The sequence below is a fragment of the Capsicum annuum genome, chromosome 11, assembly GCF_002878395.1.
Source record: "Capsicum annuum cultivar UCD-10X-F1 chromosome 11, UCD10Xv1.1, whole genome shotgun sequence".
Lineage (NCBI taxonomy): Eukaryota > Viridiplantae > Streptophyta > Magnoliopsida > Solanales > Solanaceae > Capsicum > Capsicum annuum.
The window spans coordinates 199,337,981-199,359,995 of NC_061121.1; the positions used below are offsets into that span (position 1 = coordinate 199,337,981).

At 32.9% G+C, this 22,015-nt stretch overlaps 1 long non-coding RNA gene across 3 annotated transcripts; it reads left to right on the plus strand.

Annotated features, from left to right (window-relative positions):
* Positions 1 to 3,465: 3,465 nt before the first annotated feature.
* LOC107848609 lies at positions 3,466 to 11,975 on the plus strand. Of its 3 annotated transcripts, XR_007046980.1 has the most exons (5): positions 3,466 to 3,865; positions 7,315 to 7,585; positions 8,053 to 8,114; positions 9,410 to 9,501; positions 11,281 to 11,975. It is a non-coding gene; the product is annotated as an uncharacterized LOC107848609 (long non-coding RNA). The 3 variants fall into 3 exon arrangements; XR_007046981.1 differs by lacking the exon at positions 8,053 to 8,114; XR_001668115.2 differs by lacking the exons at positions 7,315 to 7,585; positions 8,053 to 8,114.
* The last annotated feature ends 10,040 nt before the right edge of the window (positions 11,976 to 22,015 follow it).

Genomic DNA, 22,015 nt, shown 5'->3' on the forward strand with positions numbered 1-22,015 from the left:
TACCTAAGTATCCATCTCCAAAATTTCATTTATTCAAAAATTATGCTTATCATTCAAATATTCAAGGACACGACACTAAAGATTGTCCAACACTAAGATTCAAGATTCAAAGTCTTATTGAGAGTGGCAAAATAAAGTTGTAGAAAGATCCTTCAAATATCAATGATAATGTTGCAAACAAGGATGTAATTTTTTTAAGGGTGATCCATCAAAATTGGCGCCAAGGTACTTGAAGAAAAAGCGCGCAACAAGTCTGGAAGACTGATAAGGACATCATTTTGCAACTTTAGAATATCATTTTTCTTTTCCTTTCTTTTTGAGTAGCTATTATTTTGTAACTTAGTACCACTCTTATTTTCCTCTTATATAAGCAGCTACTATTTTGTAATCCTTTCCAGACTTTTCATGAACTACGTTGGACCTAATTTCTGTTAGCAACGGGATACGTAGGTGCCTATTCTGGGTTCGGTCATAATATTATAAAAAAATTATTTTTCCCATAACCTAAAATTGGGACAGTTTTGCAGATAGCCTATTGCCATTTTAGCAAAGTAGATGTTTGAGATCATGGGCCAAATTCGCATCATCAAATTGCAGCAAGGCCATAACTACAAGAAGCGCACATTCAAAGACAAAATTTTATGGTTCAATGCAAGGAAACATTTTTTTTTATACTAACAAGATTTTTTGAGTAATGTAGATGCCGATTTTCAATCATTCTTGAAGGATAACACATGCTAGCAAAGCACAAGAAAGGTAACACAAATATGATGCAAAATTAATGCGATTTAAATTTCAAACTTACAATTCTCTTTGAGTGTGAGAACCTTCCTCACAGAAAACTTTGCCAAAGAGAAAATTTCAAATTACGGGTACCATATTATAAATAGTCACTAATGTGGCATTCCATCATTAATTCTCTATCACAAATGCACTGCACTTAAATTTTCACTACTGCAAAGGTACTACATAGAATTTTTACTAGAAAAACATCGGATCAAACTCTCTGCACTACATTAATATTAGTAAGTTTATAATTTATATTGGGTTTGTCCACTTTAAAATAGGATATATTGGGTTCGTCAACCTTAAAATAGAACACTATGGGTCTGTCCACCCTAAAATGAAACATGTTGGGTTTGTCCACTCTAAAATAGGACATGTTGGGTTCGTCCCCCCTAAAATAGGATAGAGTGGATTAGTCTGCCCTCTAATAAGACCATTTATGCATGTTCGCCTTCCATTAGATATTTATGCTTGCTTGTTTTACTTGAACGTATCGCAATGCCTTAATCATTTATTTACTTTTATCGTTATTATTTTTTAATTATTAATTAGTTAAGGAATGCATGCTATTTTTAAAATTTTCTCAAAATTATTTACAAAAATTACACCAAGCTCTCTACATTGCATTGATATTTGAAAATCTGCAATACACTTTGGAGTCGTCCACCCTAAAATAGGACACCTTGGGTTCGTCCACCCTAAAATAGTACACATTGGGTTTGTCCACCCCAAAATATCCTATTTTAGGTTGTTCGTCCTAAAACAAGATAGAGTGATTTATTCTGCCCTCCAATAAGACTGTTTATGCATATTTAACTTCAATTAGATACTTACTCTTACTTGCCTTTAATTGAACATATCGCAATGCATTAAATATTTATTTACTAGCGTTGCATGCTATCTTTTAAATTTTTTAAAAAATTATTAGAGAAAATCGTACCAAGCTCTCTGAACTGCATTAATATTTGAAAGTTTGCAATACATAGTTGGGTTTGTCCACTGTAAAATAGGACACACTGGGTTCATCCCTTTTAAAATAGGACACTATGGATTGTCAATCCTAAAATAGGACACGTCGAGTTTGTTAACCCTAAAATAGGATATTTCAAATCCGTTCATCCTAAAATAGTACATATTGGGACAGTTTGCCCTCTAATAAGAAATTTTATGCATGCATGCTTTCAATGGAATATTTATGTTTACTTTCGTCTAATTGAAAATCTAGCAACGTCTTAATTATTATTTTTTTAAAACTAAGCATTGCATTCTACCTTTTAATTTATTGAAAAAATTAAACTCAACTATTCATTTATTTTACTAAGCATTGATTATGATAATATTTTCATTTAGTTTGATGAATTTTGCAAGCATGTAATTGAAGTTGTAACTTCTAAAAATACCACATGTTAGACTAATTGCATCTACAGAACTAGTGGACGCATTTGTCTTATGACCTTTTTGTAAGAATTTTATTTACATTTTTGATGCTTTACTTTATTTGCTAAATTTTCTATTATGACTTGGCAGGAAGCAAAACTTATATGCAGAAAGAGGAGACATGGTATAATGCAGAACCATTTCTTAGCAGCGAACTATGGCAATACTAGTGGAATGTCAAGCATTTCTAGCAGCGTTGATGATTCATGAGCTCGACTAGACTCAATTTTTGTAAGTTATATCATAACTCTAAATCTATTCCCAAATCTGTTATATTCTAGAGTAATCATAAATCTGAAACTGAGAAAAATTTTGGGATCCTCTCAAAATTTTTACATAACATAACCTTTGAACTACATCGACCTAATTCTCGTGAAACCCAAAATATGTAGGTGACTCACAAACCAGGGTTCGGTCGAAATCATAATCACAAATCATGCCAATTCTAGTTTCATTGTACTACCTTTCAGGTATAGCCATCTCATAATTGGTCAAATTTACCAGTCAAGATAAAATTAATTTACGTCAACGTCTTTGCCTATAGACTCATTTCATCATCTTTGGTCTAAGAGGGATAAGTTGTTGACACCCAATTTTGGCTCTCATTTCATAAAATTAATTTCTTGATGCTTAGGATTCTTGAATATTTTTCCAATACATTTTCCTTATTTTTTTACATTAATAGTTTGAAAAATGATAGTTTCTTATCTTTGCATCTTATAAATTCACTCAAAAATAATAAACAAATATATTTTAAATTATCATTTCACTACTTTTTCTTAAAAAATAATATATATATATATACATATACATATATATATATATATGTATATGTATATGTATATGTATGTATGTATCTGGTAGCATATTAACATAATCCTTGCTATAGTATCATTTTTTTTTTTTACAAATTTACTCCATTTTATTTTATTTATCTGATTTCAAATTATAGGTAAAATATAACATATTTGGAAAATGATATATATACACATGTTAAATTAATCAAACAAAATAAGCATCGTTAAATTAGTTAAATGAAGTTGATTGGGGAGAATTAGATTAATTCATTTATTCGTTTGGGTCAGTCTCTTTAATTAATTCTCAGCTTTGAAAACCCAACTAAACGAGCCCAAAATCCCAAAAAAACTATCTAGCCCATTACCTAAACGCCTCTGGCCCGGCCAAAAACCCCCAAACCTACCCAACCCACCTGCCAACTCTCTCCTTTAATTGATTAAACAACAGCAGCATCAGCAATATAACACCGACACATCCTTTAAATCCCCTCTTCTTCTTCAAGCTCCCATCACTCCAATCAAGGAAAATCTGCCAAATTTCTTGGCTTTTGCAGACCCAACAAATTCAATTATCTTCTCCATCACTTCAAGTTCTTAAAAATGAAGACTTTTTGCTCCTTTTACTTCTTTCTTTTCCATTTTTTGAATTTTGAATTTTAGCTTCTTGAAAAAGCTGTTGGAGTTATATTTTTGCCTATAAATATAGCCTCATATTCATTCATTAAAAGGAGGAGGAGGGAGATATAAAGTTCACTGTTTCTATTATTTGATTTCTTTTCCTAATTGCATTCAAATTTGAGTTCGAATCATCGAAGGAAACCCCCTAGTTCGTTGCCCCAAAAAAGGTGCGAATCTGCCATTTTCGTTCTATTTTTCATTTTCTCATCCTTCATCTATTTTGATACTAGGAACATGGGATTCACCTTGATTTTGAGTTGGTGTTACTGCTGTTGTCTTGGCCCTATGAATAAAATGTAATTTTGATTCTAAAATTGTTTTGTGTATCAATATGTAGTTTTGTGAATATGTTCTTATAGGTGTTGGTTGTTCCTATTTGGAGTTTTATTTTAAGTCTTGATGTGAAAGAGGTGGTTTCGTGAATACCTGCTTGAGTAAACTCTATCCCATTTTTAATTTAATTTAATTTTTTGTGAAAATATGAAGTTGGAAAATATTAGCCGTTTCGGGTGATTGAACTTTTGATATGGAAATAGGGAAACACAATCACTTTCTAGGTTCTTGGTTACTTGTCGTTGATTGTGTATTTGTAAATAAGTTTATGGATGATGATTTGATTTTAATTAGTCTTCATAAAAATGAGGTTGTAAGTATGGATTGAATACTTTATAATAGTTGTAAAATGTTGTTTTCGTTGTTTAGTTTGTTTCGCTCTAATGATGTATTTACAAGATGCTGGTTGCTATAGTTTTGCATAAGATAAAGGGTTTCAAAGGATTTAAAAGAAAACACAGTATGTGTAGTTTTGCCTAGTATAGTATCCATGTGGTCTGTTAGCTCAAGATAAACTTATATAAAGTTTGATGTTTTAAATATAGTGTTTGACCAACTTCAGTCTATAAAGCATGATTAGACGTATGTTTGGGATTGTTGTAATGTCTTATTTGGACATTTTCTTTTGAAAATTTACAATAGTTGTAGCTGATAATAGATTTAGTTACTCTCCCAAGACATTTTCAGCCTTCAACTTAGCATGAAAAATAGGTTTCAAAGGTTAAACTTTGAGGAAGTGTTAGCCATTTTTCTTGAGATCACCTCATATTAGTTTTGGGTTTTACACATAATATTTATCAATTAAACGTGGTTATTTTGTATTCAAAATATGGAGACATGTAAAATTTCTTCTCCTTGGTTCGCTTTCATTTTTCCTTTTGTTTGTACCAATTTGTGAATATCGGATTTACTTTGGCATCAAGATTATGTTAATTTGGTATTTCTACCCATTAAAGTTCAAAGATAAGTGTGATTTCATCTTGATTTCGCTCATTCGAATGTCGACTTGTTCATGGTCCGGTTAAACTTCCATGTTGACAACTTGACTTTCCTTCTCTTTGTACATTTTCTTTCCCCTGTTTTCATCAATACCTTTTATCATTTTGTGTTTGGAGTCTCATTCTTCATGTTTATACTTGAGACATTTAAGCTGGTTTATAAGATAAGTTTTAAGTAAGATTAGCCTAAGAAAGTTTTATTTTGTTTATCTGGAAAGTGGTTTTGTTAGATGTCATGCCCCATATGGTTTGAAATATTCTTTGTTTGATAACGTTTCCCTCAACTGTGAACCTCAGATTAAATAGGTTAAGCTTGTGCCCTTTTTATAATTGAATTGTCGACATAGGTTTGCTTTCGTCAAAACTATCAATTTCTCTCGCATCTGTGTGTGAATTTTTTATCTCGTTTAAAGATTAGAAATCTGATTTATTTTACTGTGTAGTTACCGGAGAAATTTTGGAAACAATCTTCTCCTTTTATCTAGATGTTTGATCATGTATTTCTCAGCCAAAGTTCTTATTATTTAGGTGTTTTAGGTTTGTTTCTCTACAACCATAGACACTAAAAAGGGCTGGTAGGTGTAATACCCCGTACTTCTACCTAACTTAAAATCATCCCGAAGATGTTAAAGACTTTCTTTAAAAGATGAATCCACTTTTATAGATGTGGAATTTTCAAGATTTTCAGTTTTTGTCATGTGAAAAATTCAATAAGCTTTCCATCGATACCAAATTTTCTCAAATTCGACATCCGGGCGAAGAGTTAGAGCCTTTTTAGTGAGACAGTGTATCACTTGAGCCATCAGCGCATCGTGGAGCCAGCTTAAATGACAATTGTCAATTTTCAGTGTTTCTCCGTGATAGTGACGCGTCGTGCCAAACTTTCAGGTTGCAAACAAAGTGGAAACGCGATAGCTCCGTGTCGCGCCACCATGTAATTTCTCATTTATCACTTTCCAGAGACACGACGCGATAGCGCCGCGTCGCTCCATGGGTCCAAATTGAAAAATTTTCACAGAATTTAAATACACGTCCACGGGTTAAAAGGGTTAATTTTTTACCCCTATATAAACCCAATAACACATGATTCAACCATATTTCACCTAAAATATATTGTTTCTCTCAAGAATAAGCTAGGGTTTTCAATTGAGAATTTAAATCCAAGACTCAAATTCAAGAATCTCTTCGTCAATCTTTGTAGAATCAAGAACTAAGGTATACACAGTGTTGATTCATGGACTCCTTTCGTCCATGAAGCTCAAGAACCCTATTTTAAACTATATGTCATGATGTTCTTATGTTGAATTGATTATGTTCATGTTGTTATTGTTGTATGATTGCCAAGATTGCATCTTTATCATGTTTTTGTGAAATCATGTTAGTATAGGGTTGAAATTTATGCAATTGAGTTAAATTGTGGAACCATGTTGTATTAAATTGATAATCATACCTATGCCCTAAGTGTGCATGCAAGGTGTTTGATAATATGCCCCAATGAATGAATGATGACCAAGTACTTAGTTTCCATGTGTCAAGATCATGTCATGCCTCTTAAGTTATGCTATACCTATTTGATTAAGATGATTCCCACGCTAAGCCTGTGCATTATGATTGCTTGATGGGATGTTAATAAGATTAGAAGCATGAAATTATGCCATATTTATACGCATTACTATCCGTTTATACGCATTACTATCCATGTATAATATTATGATGATCATGTGCTTCATGAAATTCCCAACTATGAAATTATGAATTGTTGATATTGGTCATGTGATCAAAAATGTCAAGCCTTGTCAGTTTTATTCTATCGAATCCTGGGGATACTTGTACCCGATAATTTAGTTGTGTGCCTAGAGCCATGTCATGTTTTCATGATACTCTCAGTCAATCCATGATCAGTAGAATTCAGTTAGTCATGTGACTCAGGAAAACTCAGTATCAGTCCAGTCCCATTCAGTAATCTTAAAAATCTCAGTGATCTCAGTCAGTCATCATGTCTCAATAGCATTCCGTCAATCAACGAAACTGAGTGAACTCAGTTTAGCTCCGCTAAACAATACCATTAGTATCAGTTCAGTACAATTAATTAGTTCAGTTTCTATTTAGTTTAGAGTAGGATTCAACATCGATTAAACCTAAGAATGGGGACTCACCTGTTATCAGTGGAGGGTGTGATCCTTAGAAGAAATCCTTGCTTTCCAGAACTACTTAGCCAACGTAGGTTGAGATGTACCCCTATGCGTATGGCTACTAATACATCTCGTTTGTGGTTATTTCTACAGGAGGGTTGACAGAAGCGCTTCCTATCAGAGAGGGTTACTTTACAGCTTGTCTTTACCTGTGGTACAATACTGACACCCTTCCAGTTGGGGTTACAGGTTAGACCCCACCAGTTTAGTATTGGGGCATGTCAGTCAGATGATTACCTCCCACAGTTTCAATTTCAAATCCAGTTTCAGTAATAGAACTCAGTTCAGTTCTACAAAAATCTAGGACTGTCAGATACAGTCAAATCAGTACATTACGGAACCCAGCTAGTTTCATCAGTATCAGGTCTGTCAGATACAGTCACTCATGTTATTAGTATTCAGATTTAGTAATTATGTTATCATGAATTCAATTAATAGTATATTAATTATAGAAACCCATATTATCAGAATTCAGTTTCAGGACTGTCAGATATAGTCAATCAAACTAGTTCTTCATAATCAGAACTGTCAGAAATAGTCATCCCTTTATCAGTAATATAACATCAGTCCCTTAGTACTCAATAGACTCAGTCATTCAGTATCCCAGTATCAGTACTCAGATATCAGTAAATTGACGTTATCAGAATTCATGAGTCAGCGTTATCACGATCTTAGTTACAGTTACGTATTTATGCATGTATTGTCACATTCATGTTATACAGTCAGTTATTATTGCTCATGCATATGAACCCTTGCATTTAGCCTACCTCACTTGCATACCAGTACATTCAACGTACTGACGCATTTGCGCTATGGTGTTTTATACCATAGGTTTAGAAGCACGAGATCCCGAGCATCCTTAGTAGATTAGACGTTCAGCAGCCAGACTAGAAGTGAGTCCTCATCATTCAAGGATAGCATGATTATTTTATTACTTTATTATTTCAGTAGTTCAAAGTTAGTTTGGGACATGTCCCATCAACTCCATAATTTTCAAACAGTTTGAAGGCTTTCAGACTACAGCATGTTTCGGACAGTTTATCTCAGTTTTGGGTATTGTCATACCCCATTACAGACATTGTATTATATTCAGTATTAGTTCAGTTTTGAACGTTATGGCCTTATAGCTTATATTCTGCATATTTATAATGTATTATTCAGTGCTCAGTTACAAATATCAGTCATGAGTTAGCTTGTGGTCCTTCGGGGTCATGAGCACCGTGTAGCGTTCTGGGTACCAGATTCAGGGTGTTACAGTAGGCATGGTTATACATGTGATTTTGGATTTAAAATGGGTTTTTTTTTAGTTCACGTCGCCATGTTCTCATTCTTCAAAAAGCTTTTAGTTTTGAGATGTTGGTAGGATTGTTAGCCTTTAGCTCCATACAAATTCTATTTGTTAAAGTAATGCACCTGTTAATTCACTTGGATATAGTTTCAGTAGGTTTCAATTTTAAAGTCATTTCTTATGTTTACTCATCATCTGGAAACTTCGAGTTATTTGTTTATGGGTCTCTTAAGAATCCATTGGCTTCACGTTTCCTCTGATAGACATCCCTCATATAGCTTGGCACTTAATTGTTGTACTATTTATTTTTAAATGTATGTTTAATGTCGCAAAGGGGTTATCTCCATCCTATCTCATGGTATTTTATATCTATGATTTTTATCTAAAGTTTAAGAATCTATCGAACAACCTTTATATGTGTTTCTAAGTCAAATATGTTCATGGTTTTGGATTTGAGAAAACTTTTCGCTTGAACATGGGAACATGCAACATTTAGGGTGGACCATGATGTAATTAAAAAGCATGTTGATTACTTGAAGTTTAGTTGAGAGAAGGGTTTTAAAAGTCATTAATTTCCTCATAATTTTGAATGCACCCTGAGGTGTCAAACTTTTGTATTTGTTTATCATTAGGTCATACAACTCTTTTTTCTTAAAATTATAGTTGGTGAAGGTCCTAAATGTTGCCTTTGTGCTTTGTAATGTCCTTTCTTACCACTGTTTAAGCACTGTTTTAGGACAAAGCCTCGTATTTGATAATAAACAACTCGAGCTCTTGATTTCGAGTATTTATGCATTGCCTTTACTAGCGTACCTTTACTTTGTGGATTTATTTTATTCCTTTTGAGTCATTAATGGTTTTTTCTAATCCTTTTTTTCTTATTTCACATGTACGCTCAAGAGTTCGTTTAGAGTCTTATGGCTTGAGTCCATCTCTTGCCAAATCAGAGAAGCGAACAAATATTGCATCACATATTTCCATCTAACAGTCTGGTGCCCCTTTCCCTCTTTCAAGCCTTATTCTTGTTTTGTGGACGCTTATTATTATTATTTTTGCTTAACATTTAGCTTATTATTATTTAAAATTTGTGTTTTATATGTTCTTATTTGAGTTGGTGTGAATTCTTAAATTTTAGAAAATCTAATTATTTTTCTTTCTAGACTTTAAACTTAGCATAATCACTAGAATTGGAAATTTAATTTATATCACTAAAGTTTTAAAATTTGGTAGGTCGAAACATTCCTTTTAGAATAAGTGTCCTTATCCTTAGAATAAAAACTAGTTTCTCATTAGTTACTAGTGTCGAATTTGTGGTTTATCATTGCTAGACTCGGAAAGCGGCTTTGCTATTTTGGATATGGAAAATCAAATTTCTTTTTTTCATTAATTTCAAATGAAAGATGGCACTTCGCAAGTTCTTTTTTTAGGATTTCTAATGACAAGAAAAAAAAAATTTATCTATTTATCATAACAAATAATAAATTCTCAAGTCATTATACATTTAAACAATTATATATTTTGTCTATTCATTTAGTGTAGGATAATTAACTTTTTTTTATGAAATTTGAATAAAAACAATAGGCAAAAGGGACATCATTTAGAACAAAGAATTTTTATTTTATTATTATTATTATTATTAATTAAAAGCCTTTTGTGGAACCATTTGAAATAATTGCATCATTTTTAAGAGATTTTATAAAAAGTTATTTTGGTAATTTTTGATAAGTAAATTTTATGGTGAGAAAGTTTTAATTTTTCTTCTTTTTATTTAGTGTATGTTATTTTAGTTAGATATATATATATATATATATATATATATATATATATATATATATATATTTTATTTTTTATCTATTTTTTTTTTAATTTTTGATTTCCTTATCCAATCTAAGTTTGGTCGGTAAACTGTAGTTAACGGATCCTTTAGGGTGTCTAATCCCTATCCGTTAGAATCATTAGAATCTTTACCTAGAATTTAAGTTGTGTAGACCTTAAAATGAAGTCTTTAATTGCTTTAATCACATAGTTTATAATAGATGTCCTAATTCACCATAAAACTAATTAGGTGGCGATTTTCTTAATTTAATTAGAAGTTTACAATATGTTGTACCTTGGTTTGACTCATGTTAAAATGGGTATAACACCAAATAAACCATACCCGTCCCTAACCCGACACTACAAGCCTATTAAAACCTACAGTGATCCTAACTAGACTATCCAAAAGTTGAAGCATAGAAAATAAGGGCAAGCCTATAGTATCAAACACACGTGACTTGACTTTGTTGTGAGAGTGAGAGATTTGGTTCAGTCCCAGTTTGATAAATTCATTGTATATATTGAGTGGTTGGGGACATCTTTAATGTGAGGGCATAAAAGTTGTAGTCTTGTTCCTGCTTGTGTGGGTAGTGTATTGCTCTAAGTGTTGGGTTATCTATTCACAATGTAATACCATGTGCTGATCCTTAGGATACTTGTTTTGCACATACACTGCATTGATAGAATTTGATAATAGGAGGGTGTTGAAAATACTTATTTTATTTGCATGTTGAGAATTGGTTTTGCAAAAATAACTGCCGTAGTGATATTGGTTTTTCTCTAAGTGAAGCATTTTAGTGAGTCTAGTTTATTATGTTTGCCTGAAGACGTGCAATTCTAAGTTAAGGGTGTTGATGTGACGTGGACTTGTGGCACTTAAGAAGTTTAAAACTATGAATATTTGCACATACAAGGGTATTTCTATATGGATATGATGGGTTTTTGAATGTTTGCAGGATAAATAGGACTGGAGAAGGAAAGTGTTGAATATTGGATAAAAAGGGCATCAGATATCACAGCTAAAATTGTGGGATCTGACCTTGGTCATGCCAAGACTACCGTAACATGATCCAGATGGTGATTCTCAGGTGTTGCATAGACAAGAATCTCCTATGATCGAACATTAATCATATGATAGTACCATATAATCTTGATAAGGGCGAATAGAAACATGCTTGCAGAAGCTAAATGAAAAAAGGCTCAGATGATAGCATCCCACGACCATACTTTGAAGTCACGATCATGCCATAAGGTCATGGGAAGTAACTCTAGATTTGCAAGTTTCATAAGTTGACGTGTAGGATGATCAAACGACAATATTATGAAGTGTAAGTTGATACAGTGAAGCCCTACTGAGAGTTGTACCGGTGAATATCCAAAGGTGATTAAATTTATGAGTAAACCACATGCACCAAGGGATAATCGTGGGTTCTAACCATGATTGTACCTTCCTTCCTTCCGAGATAGCCAACTCAGATTTCTTGCTTTATTTAGGCTAGGACTTATTTTATCTATAAATACTCTTATATGGTTATTTGTACGAGTTTACACTATATTTACAACTTTATATTATGAGATTTTAAGACATATTCTTGGAATTTCACAAACATCATTTCTAGGTTTTAATTCAAGTTGAAATTTTGGAGTTTTATTCTTATTGTAAGTTCATAATTATGTTTTCATCTACGAATTCTTTTTGCGTGCTTGCAATTATGAGTATCTAAACACCGCAACTAGGGTTGTAGGAATCATGAGAATTGACGAAACAGGTTAAGTGTGAGACAATTATAGATCGGTGTGCTTGAATGTATTGATATTTTATTCATTATGATTGCTTTTTAACGATTGCAAATGTTATAAACTCTCTTATATTCTAGAATTGCTTGAGAAAGAGGTAAAGATTAGGAAAATGAAATAACAGTCGAATTTTAAAGCTATCAAGCTTCATCTAATAACTTGAGTCGTAATAGGAAAAGTTAATCGGAGATTAGTAATAACAAGGGTTAAAAGTGAAACACTCGAAGTCCGGGAAGAAAAAAGTGAAATTCATCTAACCAAGGTCGAGAGGCGTTTAGAAGAACCTATCTTGTTAGATTTTGCATGCAACACATTAAAATAGTTTGCGAGCATAGAAAACTTGCATAGTTATGAATTCATGGGTGCTCTCTCATACTGATTACAAATCCAGCAACTAACATATGATACTATAGCTTTTTTATTTCACAAAATCTCCCTGTTTTACTGCTTTGCCAGTTACCTAGATAAATACATGATAGAATTTTGGCCTATTTCCTATGGGATCTACCTCAAACTAGTTGGTTTTCTATAGATTCAGCGATAGTTTTATACTTCTTGGGAGGTGTAATTTAGGCGACATCAAAGGGTGTACCTTCAATTGATGTCTCCACATCCTGCTCTATTTTCTCCTTGTTTACTGCTTCCATCTCCTCAAAGTAATTATGGGAAAAGGAGGTGATGTTGACCTTTGATGAGCCTAGATAGTAGATGTCTGACCTCCACCCCTAGGGGGTGTCTCCTTCCCCCTTTCTCTTGCCCTAGCCCTTACTTGTCCTCTATCCCTCATGTCTAGCTCCGCAGTTAGAGCAGCCAGTGCAAGAGCTGCTACTTGCGTTTGACTAGATCTAGTGTTCACCATCTACAAACAAAAGAATGAAAAGAATTAGATAACAATTTAGATCACCAGATATAAATTGGGATCAAATTGTAGCATGAAAATGATAGTTTCCCTAAAGTCATATAGCCTCCCGGAGAATAGTACAGATGTCTCTATACAATTTTGCAAGACTCTACTAGACCTCTTTAGATACAACAAGATCAACGATTCTAGGGTTCTGATAGCAACATTATCACAACCCAAATCCATCACGAGTGACACCCACACTAACCCTTGGGTGGGATAACCATCTCACCTCAAACCATTAAACAACAAATAACTAAAATTTTAGGTAACTAATTAATTCCATTAGTCCCAATAATAATATTAGAACTGAAAAACAAAACATAAGCATAGTAATATGAGAAACATTATACTTAACGAAAAAAACACTCCCTAGAATTTGAAATTCATTTGTAACAGAACACTAAGAATATCAAGAAGGAGGATGCAACCCCAAAACACTAAGATTGTTTCAAAGTCCCAAAATAAAGGACTTGAACATAAATCAATAAATCTTTGGTAGCCCAAAGAATGCACCTTACCCTTAGATTTTAATCACCCGCTAAAGATCATAACTGAGGTAGCGACGGAGCTGCTGGAATATGCTCTGCACTCCACAAAAGTAAGAGCAGGTGTAGTATTAACACACAAGAATACAACAGTATATGGGTAGGGGCATTTGGCCAACTCAAGATAAGATATATATGAGCATTTAACCACAAGGTAGTACAACTATTTAACACATGCTCACTACTACATAACCCTATTTAATTAATAACACATAGTACAAATTAGTAGACTTAACAACAAATCACAAATAGTCAATAAGAACAAATAGTCAAAGAGAGTCAACAAGGATAAGCAGTCAAATGAACAAATCCAACCAAAAAGACTCAAGTCAAAAATATATACAATCCCCAATTCACTCATGAAATCTTTAAACTCACATGTACCTTGTACACAAAGACTAAGGGTCTTATGATCACCCACTAGTCTTGACCTGTAGGGGATGAGCTCTGTCTATGTACCATATTCTAGACACAAGTTTCTACCAACCTTATTCTATAAATTCTGTGAGGATGTCCAAATACTGGCACGTCCCATAAATGAAAAATATAATATTACAACAATCACAGCACAAGGCTATCAACCAACACTTGCAATAACCTTAAGATTTACATATAAATTCATTGAACTTATGATTATACTTACATAATCCAACAACCTTTTATGTTTTTTTCATTCCTAAACAACATGCATCAACAAGCAATACTAAGAGAGAGTTAATATGCTCACATAATGCAGATTGGATTAAACTACGTAACAATCGCCTACCTCAATCCACTTGCACCACTTAACTAAGCTTGAGCCTTGCCATTTCGTGCAACTTTGACTTAATTTTGGTCTAAAATTATAAATAACCACGCAATATCCCCTAATGACCTATAATGATTAGGATTAAATCCAATCTCAACCCCTAAGACCAAGTTCATGATCATTCCTCCCCATTCTAGGGGTTTTCTATCATAATTCATCTAAAATCTACCAATTCATGGTTACTTTAGTGAATTAATAATATGAAAGTGTAAATGAATGATAATCCACCAAAATCAAAGGTTTTCCACCTAATTTATCCCCTTGCAGGAAGAAACCATCTAATACAAGCTAAAACCCTCCGCATAAACATGTAGACTAGTGATTTTAAGGTTAACCCAAATACTAGTTAATAGGAATAGATTTCTTACCTTAATGGTGGTTGGTTCAAATTTCCCCAAATCACCTTTCTTTTTCTCTAGAACATGTTTTATAAGAATGGATGTTTTTAGATATTTTTTTGATTGAACAACAATTTATGGAATTTGACATCGCTATTTATTTATATTTGGAGCACGTCGTTATAGTGACATGCATGTCACTATAGAGACATAGCCGAGGCAGTATGTCGGGCTTCCGTCCTAATTTTTCATTTTCATAACGCACCTTCAACCCATGATATTTCAGATCAATCCTTTTACATCGAGATCGATTTCAAGAGTTCTACTTATCCGAATTAAGTTTTGAAAAGTACTATGGATTTTCTGTCATCTTAGATAACATAAAATCAAATTCAGTCCTTCCATATTCACTCAATCTATACGAATTTCTCTACAGCTTACCTCGCTCAAATTTTGTCCGAGACTAGCCTAGACCAAAATTTTAAATTTCGAATTCAGAGAAAATCTTACCAAATTTTTAGATAAGAAACCTGACGACATAAGGAGTAGTTACAATTTTTTTTATGTCAAAGCTAACACATATGTCCATCTTCAATGTATGAGTTTTGTACACAAACTAGTCTAGTATAGGCCCAATCCGAATAAGATCCTTAGGACTTTTGATTAGATGAATAGGATGCACAAAAACAAAAAACTATTTTACATAACAATACCATTTTAAAAGGACATTATATTATTTTAGAAAAAAAAATTGATATATCTTGAAATACGCAAAGAAGATTTTATTTTCTTGAAAGACTTAACCCATCACTAATAAATACTGCCTCCATTTCTTCCAATCATTAACCCCTTAAAATTTGCTAGTAACTGTCATTCAAAATATTGATTTCTTTTTCCTTTTTTCTATTTTTTTTTTCCAATTACAAAAATCTTACTTTTTGTCTTCACTTTCTTTCTTCTTATTTTCTTTTTATATTAACACTTGTTTTTATTTGTTTCCTTTTTGAGATAACAAATACTATATTAACACAAATTAGATTGATGGTGTTTGTGCAGATTTCTATTTTAATGATGTATAACATAGCTATATATTAACTATATATATATCAAATATTTTGAATATTTTTTAGTATTGTAAATAATTATTTGTCTTGTTTGCATTATTATATTGTGTATATAAAAGCCATATATTTCGTATAACAAATATAAGAAAAATAGTTATATCTATATATATGTGTATGTATATGAAGTAGTCACAGTATAATATACTTGAAATATATTAACAATATATTTTGTATACTAACATAACATAAAATAGTCATAATGAAATGACTTGAATTGTGAAATTTTGTTTTTAATGTGATTTGACCATTTTGCTCTTCTCTATAGTTGCTACATGTTGAATTTTGGAGTGTAGGGATGGTTGGCACAATTCTCAAAACTTTCTTCAGGGGTTTTGAGAGAGTTTGAGGTGTTTAGGAGCTTTAAAAGTTTTACAATTGACTTCAGACAATATTTGATATTCTGAGTGTCGGATGGTAATTTGGACAGTTTCATTAGATTCAGAATATCAAATTTGGGATGATAGCAAAGTTGGTTTAGATTCGGTGCCTTTAGTTTGTATTTCAACCCTTTATTTGAGAAACTAATGAAATATGCCTTAAAAGAGTCCCGGGGCTTAACTTGTCAAAAATAATCTTTTTTCAAAAGTCCGACATCGATGTTAAGTTCTAAACATTTAAATTAGTCTGGTAGATATAATTTGTTTCTGTGGGTCTCGATCAAATTTTGCAGGTCTGTTCTAAGCAATTTTAGCTTGCTGATATCTAGTGCAGCTGCTTAAGTGGTCAAGGACCGCTTAAGCGGTTACCACTTTAGCGACCCAAGACAGCTTAAGCGGTAGCTGCTTTAGTAGTCAGAAATTGCGTCCATTTAGTCTCTAAAGTAGCTATCACTGGTATATAAACTCCATTTTTGTGATTTTCTTCATATTTGAACTTTGAGCATCGAGTTTGATAGATTTTTAAGGTTTTCATCACCATTTGAGCTTAGGTAAGATCCAGAACCTTAATTTCATTACTTCATGTTGAAATATATCATCAAAACACTCTTTAATCTTGGTTTTAAAATGAAATTTTGAGGATTTTATCGATAAAGCTTAAAAATGATTTTTCTTGAATTTGAACCGCATTTCAAACTCATTTTTGCATGGGTTTTCAAATGTAAACTCCTATAACCTTGAAAAATATATTTTTAAACAAAATTTCAGTTTTACCCCATTTATTTTTGAACTCGTTTTTTCATTTCCTTACTCAACTTAAATATAGGCAATATGGGTATTCTTACTTTTCTTTTGCCGCGTAGATGTTATATTTGAATGATGTAGTTGATTTTGAGGTCGTTTGAAAGCGGAAGGCTCCATATTGGTGGACTTTAGGCTTAAATTTTATCATTTCAAGGTAGTTCATGGCTTAACTTTCTTCAGAATGCCAGGGTAGTAATGAATAAGTAAAACATGCTATGGGTTGGGAAAAATAATTACAAATATAATTTTGAATTATTATATATTGCATGATGCCTGTGTGGGGGCTTATACTCTCCTATTTTTGACTTATGATACTATATTGTATGCTATCAGTGTGAGGCTTTATTTGACATCATTGGTCTTATTTGTATATTGACTGCCTTATTTATTAGTGTGATGCATATGCAAGGGCTTGAAAGAGAAAACATAGTGTTTTCTTTACCATGTTTCAATTAACACTAGGCTTAAGTCATGTACAAGCCTTTAAAGTTATCCATATAATTTACTTAGACACCTCAACTCAGATTTGTCTCTATTGAATACTTCAAATTGTTCAATACATGTACCTATTAAATACGTTTTGGTGATATGATATCATAAGTGTAGTACACATGTAAGAGGTGTGTGAATACAAGAAAATTTATTTACTAGTCAATCAAAATATGACATGTCAACATTAAAAGCCCCAAAATCTAAAAAAAAAAAAAGAAAAATTCTGCCAATGTCTTCCCAAATCCATGCCACCTAATTTTCTTCACCGGCCAAATCCCCTTGCCACCATCTCCCACCACTTCCCTTTCCAATATCCTCATTTATTCTTTCTTCCTACCATCATTCTATCACTATCAATGTCGTCATCGTTGTCGTTACCTTCATCGAAAAAGCACTAAACAAATAAACTACCAGCCAAAATAGAAAAAATTAAAAGAGTTAACCGACAAAGACTTACATTAAAGCTGTAGAATAGAATTTCATAAGAAAAATAAAGATCAAATTGGGTTGAAAAGTTTTTCGGCATCCATTTTTTTCGGCAAGCTTAATACGAATCTGAAATTATTTTCTTTGAAATTATTAAAGAATTCAAACTCTAAACAACCCACAACACAAGAATAAGGAAAAAATATCAAGAAATATGGATTGATGTGTGAGGAAGAAGGTGAGATTGAGGGCAATAGCAATAGTTACGATGTTTGTGGGCATTAGAATAAAGTTGAGGGAGGAGGGGGGTGGAATAGGTGGTTTATTTACTTTGAAAATAATTTATATACATATTTACTTTTTATAATTAGGTAGTGAATTTAGAATAAATTTCTTTTTACATTCTCACAATTTATTTTTTAATATTAGTTTGGATTCATATGTCAAGTGGCACCATTTAATTTGTCATTTTGTCATGTCACCTTATGTGTATTACACACATTTTTATTTACTAGTCTATATGAACGTGTTTTGTACGTTATCTCATTTCAACCTTAACAATCGCAAATCTGGCCTTGGACCTGGGATCCAATCTTGACATGAACTCCAATCTAGAATCAACCTTGATCACCAAACTCAACAACCCACCAGAGATGCCAGCCCGGGACTCGACTTTTGACCTCGCCTCAAGATCAACTCATCATTTTAATCCAATCATTTTCTTTAAATTTGAAAAAAAAAAGTATATTTAAAAAATATTTTCAAACACATTGAGTCAACCAGACATAAAAATCGAAAAATATTTTTCAAATAAAAAAAATTCTTCTTACCTAACACAACCTTAATGGTGAATGTAATTTGGAGTTAAGTTTATCATATTCAAGCAGCCTTCATAAACATATCACTGTAATTTAGGATTTTAGTTATTTAATTTGAAATAATTAACTCTCCTAATCATAACCTACATAAGTTTTATAGAAAAAAGTAGGGATAACTATATGGCTTAGCAAACAAGATCTTAAATATCATATTTAGTTTAAATTTTAATTAATTACAATTCATAACCTAACTTGTCAATTAAATACAATTCGGAGTCTCCTTCCTTTATTTTCTCCCTAAAATTTTAATTTATTTATCTTCTATTTCTCTTTCTTCTCCTTTTTTTCTTTTCCAACTTTTTTTTTCCTTTTTTTCCTTTTCCGTTTTTCTTTTTTGTTTCATTTTTCCTTTTTAGTGTTTTCTCATTTTTTAGATTTTCCTTTTTTATTTTCCATTTTTTTCTTTTTTCATTTGTATTTTATTTTTATTTGCATCTTTTGATGATGGTTTGCACATTTGGGTGCTAGGTAATTGTGGTTTAACAATTGGGTCATGGGACTGTAATGCCCTAAATTTGGTATCGAAATGCTATATAGTGCTCATGACTTCGAAGGACCACAAGCTAACCCATGACTGATATCTGTACCTGTATACTGCATAATATACTGAATAATGCGGAAACATGAACTCAAAGGCCATAAGGTTCACATAACTGAAGTAAAACATAACATCTAAATGGGGTATGAAATACCCAAAACAACTGAAATAACTGTCTGAACATAATAGTCTGGAAAGCCTCTAACTGACTGAACTGTCTGAGTAAGGAGTTGATGGGGCATATCCCCAACTAACTCCAACTAATAAACTAATTACTGAGATAATAGAGAAATAATCATGTCCTCGAAGGATGAGGACTTACTGCTAACTCTAACTGCTGATATCTAGAATCTACTGATGCTCTGGAACTCGTGTCTCTAAACCTATGGTATAAGACAACATAGCGTAAATGAGTCAGTACTTTAAATATACTGGTATGCATATGAGGTAAGCTGAATGCATGGGGTTCATATGCATAAACAATATTGGCTAACTGACTAATATGAAAGTGAGAATACATGCATGCATACATAGTAACTGTATCTGAAATCGTGATAACATGAGTATGCTGATGACTAACATGACTAATGAATGAATTCTGATAACTGATAACATAAGTGACTGCATCTGGCAGTCCTGAATCTGATGGAACTAGCTGAGTTCCATAATGTATCTGAGTTGACTATATCTAACAGTCCTGAATTCTGAAGAACTAACTGAGTTCTTTTACTGAGACTGATCTGAGACAATAGGAGCTAGTCATCTAACTGACATGCCCCAAATGACACATTATAACTGAATTGGAGTCCAATCTGTGCCCTGATTGGAAGGGTGTCAATGCCGCACCACTGGTAAGGACAACATATGAGTGACCCTAATAAATTAGGTAACTTTAATGAGAATGGTAGGAACCCTCATATATCAGGTTAAGCCACCTCATCTACCCTCATATAGCAGGCTATGATGGCTACATAGTTTTGTAATGTAAGGATTACTTCTAAGAATCACACCCTCATATAACAGGTGAGTTCCCGCCTTTGGATTCGCTCGGTGCTAATTTCTACTCCCATTTAAATAGACACTGAACATGATTTACTGAGCTGAACATGGACTGAGTTACTGACTTCCTTTGACTGACGAAATACTACTGACATTTGACAACTAACTGAGTTCATGAGATCATGACAATTTCCTGAGTTATAAAATTGTCTGAAGTCTAAGGATCATAGGTTAACTGAGAGTATCGTTGAAACATGACATGACTCTAGGCACACAGCTAATATTTTGGGTACAAGTACCCCCAGGACTCATTAGAAGGAAAAAAACAAAGCATGACCTAATTGAACACATCACTAACATCATAATTTATAATAAATTTATTGAAGTATTTCATCAAACATATGATCTATATAAATTTGTACATACATGGGGATTTCATGATATCATGCTAGTTGGGCATTTTCCTTCATCTAGGCATTTAAACAAACACATGGTAGGCATAGTATGTGTAAACAACATTATACAACAATTAAACATCATGATTCAATTTCAATTTCATCATTCAAGGGTTTAATCATAGGTTTACATGAATCTACATCTATACTAATCAAATTCACATAAAATTTATCCCCCAACATGGAATAGAATTCAATTATTCATTATCAACATGAACAAGAACAACCCAATCATGAAATTCATAAAGGAAATCCATAAACTTAAACTTTGAAAAGAGATTCTTGGGCTCCATGGATGAAAGGAGTCCATGAATGAATTCTATGTATACCTGGGTTGAGTTTTCTTGAAATTCTTGAACTTGAAAAATTTGAATCTCTTAGTTTTTGAAGAAGATCTGGATTTTGTTCTTGGAGATTAATGTTAGAGAGAAAACCCTAGTTTTGTTGTTGTGAAAGAATAATGAATTTATGAGCTTTGGTCGGATATAATTAGGTATATAAATGGGTGGTAGAAGACCAAAAATCCCATTTTAAAATGGCTTTAATTTGCTGAATCGGGACCTGCAAAGGTTCGTGAGATGGTCCGTCGCTAGGGCGATGGTCCATAATTTTGATTGTCGTACATGGACCAAGAAAAGGGCTTATTGCCTAAGTAGTGATATCCTGGGCAATGGTCCGTCGCAAGTTCGACGGTCCATCAACCTGCCCATCGCACCTTCTCCAGAAGGTGGCTTCACTATTTCCCTTGTGCGGCCTGAGTGATGGTCCATCGCCAAATCGATAGTTCGTCGGCCTTGGCCGTCGCTCCTAGGCAGAAGGTAGTCACACTGCCTCATCTCGATGGTTGTGGGTGATGGTCCATCGCTAGTCCGATGATCCGTCGGCCTTACCATTGCACCTGTGTGTTTTTTACTACCTTTTTGTATTTTGGCCATAACTTTCTCTTCCGATGTTGGATTTTGATGAAATTGGTGTCGTTTGAAAGATAATTTAATTTCCAACTTGTCAAAAAGTGAAAAACTCAAAAATAAAACATGTAAAAAAGTGGATTCATCTTTCAAAGAAATCTTCTAACATTCTTGAGACAGTTTTAAGCTAGGGAAAAGTACGGGGTATTACAATATCTCCCTATTAAGAACATTCATCCTCAAATGAGACTGAATGAGGGAAAAGAATAACCAACGTACATACTGAACATGAATAATG